Raw genomic sequence first — 9513 nt, forward strand, 5'->3', positions numbered from 1 at the left:
TCAAATAAAGTTAACATCTAGTTAAGAAATACGAAGTATATGTCAAAATATTTTAACTCAATAGATAGAAAATTATATAAATTTATTTTATATTAATTTAAATGACTTAAAAATTTTAAAATAATTCAAATAAAAGTATTAATAAAATAATAAAATAAAATGATTAAATAATAAATGATAAATTAATATCTATGATTAACTTAGCTATGTTAGCTAACTCTTATAATATACAATTCTAAAACAAATAATAAAAATAATTCAATTAAAAGAATTAAAAAATTGGTACTTATTATTTAAATTTATTATTGTACTTCCAATGGTGAACAAAGACATACGAGAAATATCTTAATTATGAATAACTTATGAATTATAATATAACTCAATTAGGAATCTTATACAATATACTTATAAAAAAATCACCATAATAATTTTATTTTTCTTTGGCTATAGGGTTTTTTATTATTTTATATCAAAGACTTTTCTTCTTATCATTTTGCTTTTTAATCTTAAAGATATTATTTTACTTAAATTATGATTATGTTTACTTTCCATATCGTTTCAATCATAAAATTTTATTTTTTCATTCTATTTTGATTTTTTTAATAGTATTCATTCAATTTGTCTACATACATACTATAATATTTATAGTAAAATAAAAAACACCTAATTAGTATATTTATTTTTTATTCAATAATTTATTATCATTTTTATTATATTATAAAAAATCTATAAACTATATTTAGAAAAAGAAATAAAAAATGGTTAAAAGTATAACGAGTTTTAATGTGTAAAGCATGTTCTTAATATATATATATATATATATACACTAGTTTAAGTTGTATAGAATATTGTCTTTGTATATGTAAAGTGTAGTGTAGAGGCTGTAAATTCACAACACAAAATAAAGAAATACAAAAACATTCTTTTCTTCAAATTCAACATGGTACTAGAGCCATTGTTGTAAATATTTTGGCATCAGTTATGATCTGAGATAGGTCGGAGATATACATAGCACTGCTAGGAGTGGGAGTTGGTCGTCACCGCCCACCTCAGAAGGAAGAGCAACCGTAGATCGGCCCTCCATCCGACCATGCATGTGTTCACATGTGCTACCAGAAGTTTCTAGCTATTCTTCATGCGCCAGCGCGTGCGGCTTTTTCTGGCGAGCTCTGTCGACGTTTCTTGTCCCAGCGGGCTCGATTTGGTATTGCAACTCAGACCCATTGGTCCCTTGGCTCCAATTTTGATTTTTGAAAATTTTTCCCCTTTTGGCTAATTTCCACATATTGCCTCTTGTGTTTTCTGATCTTCCTATTGACTTTTCTATACCGACTATCAATATATTTTAGTCTAATAGTTTGGTTGACGAAGTGAAAGTAGAAATGGATTTTCATTCAGAGAGTCCTTCACTTCAGATTAGTCCAGTGAAGTTAGATGGAACAAATTACCTAGCTCGGTCTTGGTCCTATTTATTATTCATTGAAGCTAGAGGTTTGTAGGGATACCCTAATGGCGGACGACAAAATTAGATTTGAAAGATTCGGGCTTTAACAAATGAAAATCTGAGAATTCCCTTATTATGTCTTGGCTAATAAACCCTATGTAGCCAACTATTTCCCGAGGGTATTTGATCCTTGATATAGTTAAGAAGATATAAGATGTCGCTTCATAGACTTATACACAAACTGGAAACTATGCTCAAAGATTTGAATTGTGACAGAAAGTTCATGAGATCATGTAAGGAGATATGATTAAAGCCTAGTATTTTGCTGAACTTAGTAGGTTGTGGCAAGAACTGGATTATTACTAGGATTTCAAGCAAAGTATATTGATGATGTAACTCAAGTTCAGAGGTTGATTGAAGTAGAACGTGTGTATGATTTCTAACTGGTCTAAATAACGAGTATGATCATATTCGAATTCAAGTTCTTGGACGGGACCCTTTCCCATTCTTGCAACAAGCATACTTATTTGTACAACAAGAGGAGACTAGGAGGAGTGCCATGGTTCACAGGTCTACAATTGATAAGGCATGGTTGATTGCTTCTGCAAGAGAACAAATACAGGCCGCTAAGTGTGGTTCTTCTAATAGAGATCAATTATTATGTGACTATTGTGGTAAGAACATGCACACTAAGGAGTTCTATTGGAAATTACATGGACATCCAGCTAAGGGGTGTCGAAGGAAACATGTAAGTTTTTAGAACCATAGGCACACATATCTGATGGTGGAACTTTATCTGAGGAATCATCTACTGATAGTAATTTTTTTAATAAGGGAATTCATTCCTTGAAATGATTGTTGTTACAGCTTGATTCTTCCTCAACTCAGACAGCTTCTAATTTTGTCAATTCAGATAATTCTTTTCTTACTTTTCTTGGCAAAATTGCAAAACCCCATTGGGTAGTAGATTTAGGAGCAAACAAACATACAACAGGCTATATAAAATATTTTCTTACATATTCTAAGTATCAAGGCACTGAAAAAATTTGCAGTGCAAATGGCTCCTTAGTATTGATTGCTAGCACAGGTTCTATTGACTGTACTCCCAATATTAATCTCGCCTCTATTCTTCATGTTCCTACATTTCCTATTAATCCCTTATCTGTTAGCTTAATCACAAAAGCACTTAATTGCAAAATAACCTCTTATCCTACTCATTGCATATTTCAGGAACTGAACACAGGGAGAACAATTGGATATGGTAGCTTGTGTGATGGACTGTATCTGTTGGATGACGATTATCATTTTTCAAATCCAGTTACCAATCAAGCTTTGTTAGGAACATCTAAAAATCATTCCCGTGAGGTTATCCAATGGAGTAGGAGATTAGGACATCCTTCTTGTTTTATTTTAAGCCATTTATTTCCCACTTTGTTTACTAAGTGTGATTTTGATTTATTAGTATATGATGCTTGTGAACTCACTAAACACGTTAGGCATTTTTATTCTCCAATTAATAATAAAAGTTTGGTACCTTTTACTACTATTCATTCTGATGTATAGGGTGCTACTAAAACTATCTTTCTTTCTGGTTATAGATGGTTTATGACCTTTATCGATTGTTCCATTAGATTGAATTGGGTTTATTCGATGAAAGCAAAAAATGAAATTTTTTTATGCTTTCAGAACTTCCATAAAATGATTTGTACTTAGTTTGATGTGCATGTCAAAATCTTAAGAACTGATATAATGATATTTAATACATGAATGTAAACTTTTGTACTTATCTAGATTGTAATGGTACCATGTATAAAACTAGTTGTGTCAACACTAATGCTCAAAATGGAGTAGCTGAAAAGAAAAAAAAATAGACATTTACTGAAAGTATCTACGTCTTTTATGTTTACTATGAATCTTTCTAAACCATATTGTGGGAATGCTATTTTAACTGCTGCTTGCCTTATTAATCATATGCCTCTTTGTACCTTAAACTTTAAAACTCCATTAGAGGTTCTTCAAGGAAAAAACTGTTATATTGTACCACCTAACGTTTTTGGTTGTGTTTGTTTTGTTCATCAGAACGATATAGGCATATTAGATCCTAGAGCTTTGAAGTGCGTGATTTTTGGCTACTCTAATACTCAAAAAAGATACAAATGTTATTATCCTCCTTTTAGAAAATAATTTGAGCATAGATGTTGCCTTTAGAGAATTTGAGTTTTATTTTCCTTCCTAGTCATCTTTTCGGCGGGAGAAATATCAGATGGAAGAGGTGATGGATAACTCTATAGATATTCCTTTCTAAGGGGAGATTCCTATAGACATAGATAATAAAAGATACCAACCACTAAAACCTTTATGAAGATTGGATAGACCTGATTTTAAAACCTATATACAACAGAGTAATACAGACCATGGAGCATGGGACCTCTAATCAATCGTCCTCTCCAATTTCAGGTCCTGCAAATACAGAAGAACAAGAACTTGTGAGTCTTCTTTAATCCCAGTTGATTTTGATCCTAATCCTTGTAATAATGACCTTGATATTCCTATTGGTTTTAGAAAAGGAGATAGCACATGCACTAAACATCTAATATCCCATTTTATCTCCTACAATGCTTTGTCCCCTTCCTATAGAGCCTTTGTTTTGTCTATTTCTTTTGTTTCTATATCGCAGGATTCGCAAGAGGCATTACATGACTCAAAATGGAAGGCTACAATGGTTGAGGAGATGAGAGTTCTGGCAAAAAATGAGACATGGGATCTTGATTCCTCCACCAGGAAAGAAGCTGGTTTGTTGTAAATGGGTGTTAAAAGTTAAATGGGTGTTAAAAGTTAAATAGATGGTTCAATTGAGAGATACAAGGCTAGATGGGTAGCCAAAGGGTTCAGTCAAATCTATGGAGTTGATTACCAAGAAGCAATTGCCCCTGTAGCTAATATGAACACTATCAAAATTTTATTGTCTTGTGCAGCCAACTTTGACTAGGAGTTACATCAATTTGATGTTAAAAAAGCCTTTCTACATGGCGATTTGAAATAAGAGGTGTATGTGGAGATTCTTCCTAGATTTGATGATAACAAGACGAAAGGAAAAATTTGCAAGCTGAAGAAGTCATTGTATGGGCTGACGCAGTCATCAAGAGCATGGTTTGAAAGATTTAGTAAAGCCATGTTTGCTTTCAGGTACATTCAGAGTGACGCTGATCACACCATGTTCATTAAACATCATGAAGCTAAGATTAGATTACTTATTATTTATGTTGATGATATTATGGTGACTAGAAATAATGAAGAAGAAATGACTCACTAGAGAAATTTGTTAGCTAGCGAGTTTAAGATTAAGGATTTGGGAAAGTTAAGATATTTCCTGGGATAAAAGTTGCTAGATCTGAAAAAAGTGATTTTTATTTCTTAAAGAAAGTACATCTTTAATCTCTTTAAAGAAACTGGTATGTTGGGATGTAAAAATACAAAATCACCTATTGAAGCTAATCATAAGCTTCAACCTCGAGTGGGAAGTGCGGTTGATGTTGTTAGGTATTAGAGGTTGATTGTGAGGTTGATTTATCTTGCATATACTAGACTAGATATTGCCTATGTTGTAAGTATAGTGAGTCAATACATGCATGACCCTTGAAGTCTCACTTGGAAGTTGTACATCGAATTTTAAGATATTTAAAATCAGCTCTAGATAGAAGACTGTTATTTTCTAAACATGGCCTGTAACACCCACCGACCAATCCCGGAGAACCAGATGGTGGATGCCACAATCGGTGCCGGAGCACCATATTATGTCACTTATTAAAGCTAGATCACAAATTAGAAGTGGTTAAATTTTCATAAGGAGGCAAGTAATTAACATTTTGTTTTTTTTTTATACAGAAATAATGTTTAAGGAATTTCCTACGAAAATTTCGCAAGAGTTTCCCCTAAAAATTTACTTGCCACACAAAGAAAATATACACACTTCCAATTTTCTCAAAACCCCCAAAACTCCAATTCAACACAACATACCACAAGCACTTCTAAATATCCATCAACATACGCATAATATTCTAAACACATTCTTTTCAAGGAATCTATAATCATCATACACCAAAAATATAATAAGATGTTATTTCCTTAAATAATCATAACTCTTAATACATTATAAACTTATTATATCCAACCTCCACAACACAATATTTATATACATGCCAAAAATCACCATTTACAAAATATCCTACCCAAAATGTGATATCTACTGTGATGCTCCTCCTCTGGTCTTGAAGAACACCCTCCGCTCCTAACCTGCGTGTGATAAAAATCAATGCACTGAGTGGAAGACTCAGTGGTGCTAAATAACCAACAATTTAATTAACAAGAATAGCCAAGGTAAATCTTAAATTACTCAACTATATAAATACCGAAATCACATTCATTTAATTCAAATACTTTGAAAGCAATGAGAAGATTATAAATACAAATATGTCTTCATTCTTTTATAGCAATAATAAAATTTCATTTTTCATTAAGGCTCGTACTCATGCAGAATGAACATAAGCAGATTTGATCGTGGCCTATATTAGCGCCACCCCCATCACATACTCGTGGCCTATGAAAGCACCACCGTGGCCTATGAAAGCACCACCCCCATCACACAATCGTGGCCTATGAAAGCACCACCGTGGCCTATGAAAGCACCACCCCATCACACAAATAAGCGCGTCCGCCTATTATAAGGGCTGATAACCCTAGCATATGATCATAGCTTCATAATAACAAAATCAATCTCATCATACCACGTTTCAATCATGCATAGTAGAGCCCAAATCAAAATCATTCTTTCACAAAAGCAATAATTCTTAATCAAAACCTCTTCGTTTCTTAATACTCATCAGTTCAAAATTTTCACTCAAAACATTATAGATATATATAGACTTAATATAGTATAAAAGTACATAAATCAAGAACTTTTCAGCATTTTCATAAACTTGCCCTTTGCTGGGTTTTTAACACATAATTTGAGTTATGGGTCTCCAAATTGAATCAAATCAAATTCATTAGAAAGCTAAGATAAAATGCTACAAGTTTTCAGAAGGGACCACAACCCAGATCAAAGAGGAAGATAGCAAACAAAAGCTCAGAATACAGACCAACAGATCAGACCTAATTCAGCAGAACCAAGTCCAATGTTTCTTGAATTCCTACTTCACCAAATACTCAAATGAAACCAATCCAGAACGAGAGAATTCTCAAGACACAGGGAAACAACTTTTATGAAGAACTCAGAACCTAATCTTGTCATTATAGTGGTCAAAATGGGCACTCAGTTTAGTAATGCATGTGGCCCGACACAACAGAGTCAGTTTGGGTGTTTCAGCCATAAGTTGAGCTATGTATCTCCAATTTGGACACAAGAGGATGGGTTGGAAAGAGAAGTAAAGCTACAACTTTTATGAAGAACATAAGACGTTATTTTGCCATTTGAGAGGTCAAAATGGACAATCATTTCGGATATACAGGTAAGACACCATAACAGAACCAGTTTTGGTATTTAAATCATAAGTTGAGCTAAAATTATTGGAATTAGACATAAAAATATGTTTTGGAAAGCTGAGAAATAGAGCTACAACTTTCATGAAGAAGTCAGAAACAGATGGGAAGTACAAAGGGGTTGAAAATGAGTTCCAATCCCACGGCAGAACATATCTCACATTAAAATTCAGCAATTTAAACAAAACATACAAAGTTCCCAAAACATATTCAAAACCCTAACCATGTAAAAACAACTTAAACAAGTGAAAGTATTATTGCACTTACCTTATTAACAAGCTTGAAAAAGCTTGGAAATCCTTACTCCTTGGCTTTCTCTTTACCCTTTGAGGATGGTTCTCCAACCTCTTCAAAGCATGAAAAATCAACATTAAAAGCAAAACTTGACAAAAGAAATAGTTGGAGCATGATTTAATGCATCAATAACATGTCTAAACCATGAATTCTACTTAACAATTCACAAAACTCAAAAACCACAACTTACTTGCTTCAATAGTAACTTCACTTCTCTTTGCTTTTAATCACCAATCTCAACTTCTACTACTTAATTCTTAAGCATTAAGTCCTATTCTATGGTTTAATTAGGTAGTTTGGTGGTAAATTTGGAGGTAAGAAAATGAAGAAAATGAAAGAAGAAGGAAGAAGATGGAAATGGCGTGGAGAAGAGAAGAGAAGAAAGAAAACAAATGTTGTGGTGTTACTTTAAGGTGCCAAAGTCAAATTTGACTTCCAAATTTCATGCCAAATGTGTGGCTAAGATTAAGTCCTAAGTAATCTCATCCAATGGCTCTAAATATTCCTCAAATAATTCTCTTCTACTTTTTATTTAACTCCACCAATTAATTAAATGAACTCCACTAAAATAATTCCTCATTTATTTCTTAATATACCACACTAGAAATATTATGCATTTAATACATAAACTCTCCAATAATATTAATTAAATATTTTCTACCCGCCTAAATCATGCAAACATGCTCCAAAAATAGTAAATAAAATAGTAAATAGGCATAGTAATATTTTCGGACTAAAATAATATCAAGTCCCGGACCGATGGTACTATTCACAGACCGGTAAATCACTATTACCGACACTAAAAGAAAATCAGTCTGTTACAGTTCTCCCCCCTTAAAAGAAATTCGTCCTCGAATTTACCTGGTGTAAATAGTTGAGGATGCTGCTGTCTCATAATATCTTCACTTTCCCATGTAGCTTCCTCGGTCTTATGGTTTCTCCAAAGGACCTTTACCAAAGGAATTCTCTTATTCCTTAGTTCCTTGATTTCCCTAGCAAGTATCCTCACTGGTTCTTCCTCATAGGTCAAATCTGGCTCTATGGTAACAGAATCAACTGGTATCACATGCGATGGGTCAGATCGATACCTCCTCAACATAGATACGTGGAAGACATTATGTATTTTATCCAGTTCTGGTGGTAAAGCTAGTCTATAGGCCAACGGACCCACACGCTCAATGATGTCATATGGACCAATGAACCTAGGACTAAGCTTACCCTTTCTTCCAAATCTTATTACCTTCTTCCACGGAGATACCTTAAGGAAAACCTTATCACCCACTGCATACTCTATATCCCTCCTCTTCAAGTCTGCATAGGACTTCTGACGATCTGAAGCTGCTTTCAATCTATCTCTGATAATTCTGACCTTATCCTCTATGTCTCGAATCAAATCTGGACCTATAATCTTGCCCTCACTCAATTCTGACCAACATAGTGGAGTCCTACATCTCCTGCCATATAGTGCTTCAAAAGGGGCCATCTGAATACTCGACTGATAACTATTGTTGTAGGCAAATTCTACAAGTCAAATGTACTTCTCCCAACTGCCCTCAAACTCAATAGCACAAGCTCTTAACATATCCTCCAAAATCTGAATAACCCGCTCTGACTGACCATCAGTCTGAGGATGAAAAGCTGTGCTGAAATTCAGCTTAGTACCCAGGGCCTCATGTAGCTTCTTCCAAAATCTAGAAGTAAATCTCGGATCTCTATCTGAAATGATGGAAGAAGGAACCCCATGTAATCTCACTATCTCATCTATATAAAGCTCTGCATACTGCTCCATGGTGAAGTCAGTCCTAACAGGAAGAAAGTGTGCTGACTTAGTTAGTCTGTCAACTATTACCCATACAACATCTTTCTTTTTAGGAGTTAAAGGCAATCTAGTCACAAAATCCATAGTAACCTTATCCCATTTCCACTATGGAATAGAAGTAGGGTGTAACAAACCAGAAGGAAACTGATGCTCTGCTTTCACTTGCTGGCACATCAAGCACCTCGACACATAATCTGTGATATCCCTCTTCATCGCCGGCCACCAATAGTGTGATTTCAAATCATGATACATCTTATTACTGCCAGGATGCATAGCATAGGGACTACTATGAGCTTCCTTTAAGATACTCTTTCTCAACTCTGAAATTTTAGGCACATAAATCCGATCCCCAAAGTACAAGCAGTCGTCATCTTTAATCATAAATCTCTTTTTCTCACCCTTTCTGACTAGGCCTTTC

Source organism: Jatropha curcas, chromosome 9 (assembly GCF_041381405.1).
Source record: "Jatropha curcas cultivar XTBG-Jc1 chromosome 9, XTBG_Jcur_1.0, whole genome shotgun sequence".
NCBI classification, from domain to species: domain Eukaryota; kingdom Viridiplantae; phylum Streptophyta; class Magnoliopsida; order Malpighiales; family Euphorbiaceae; genus Jatropha; species Jatropha curcas.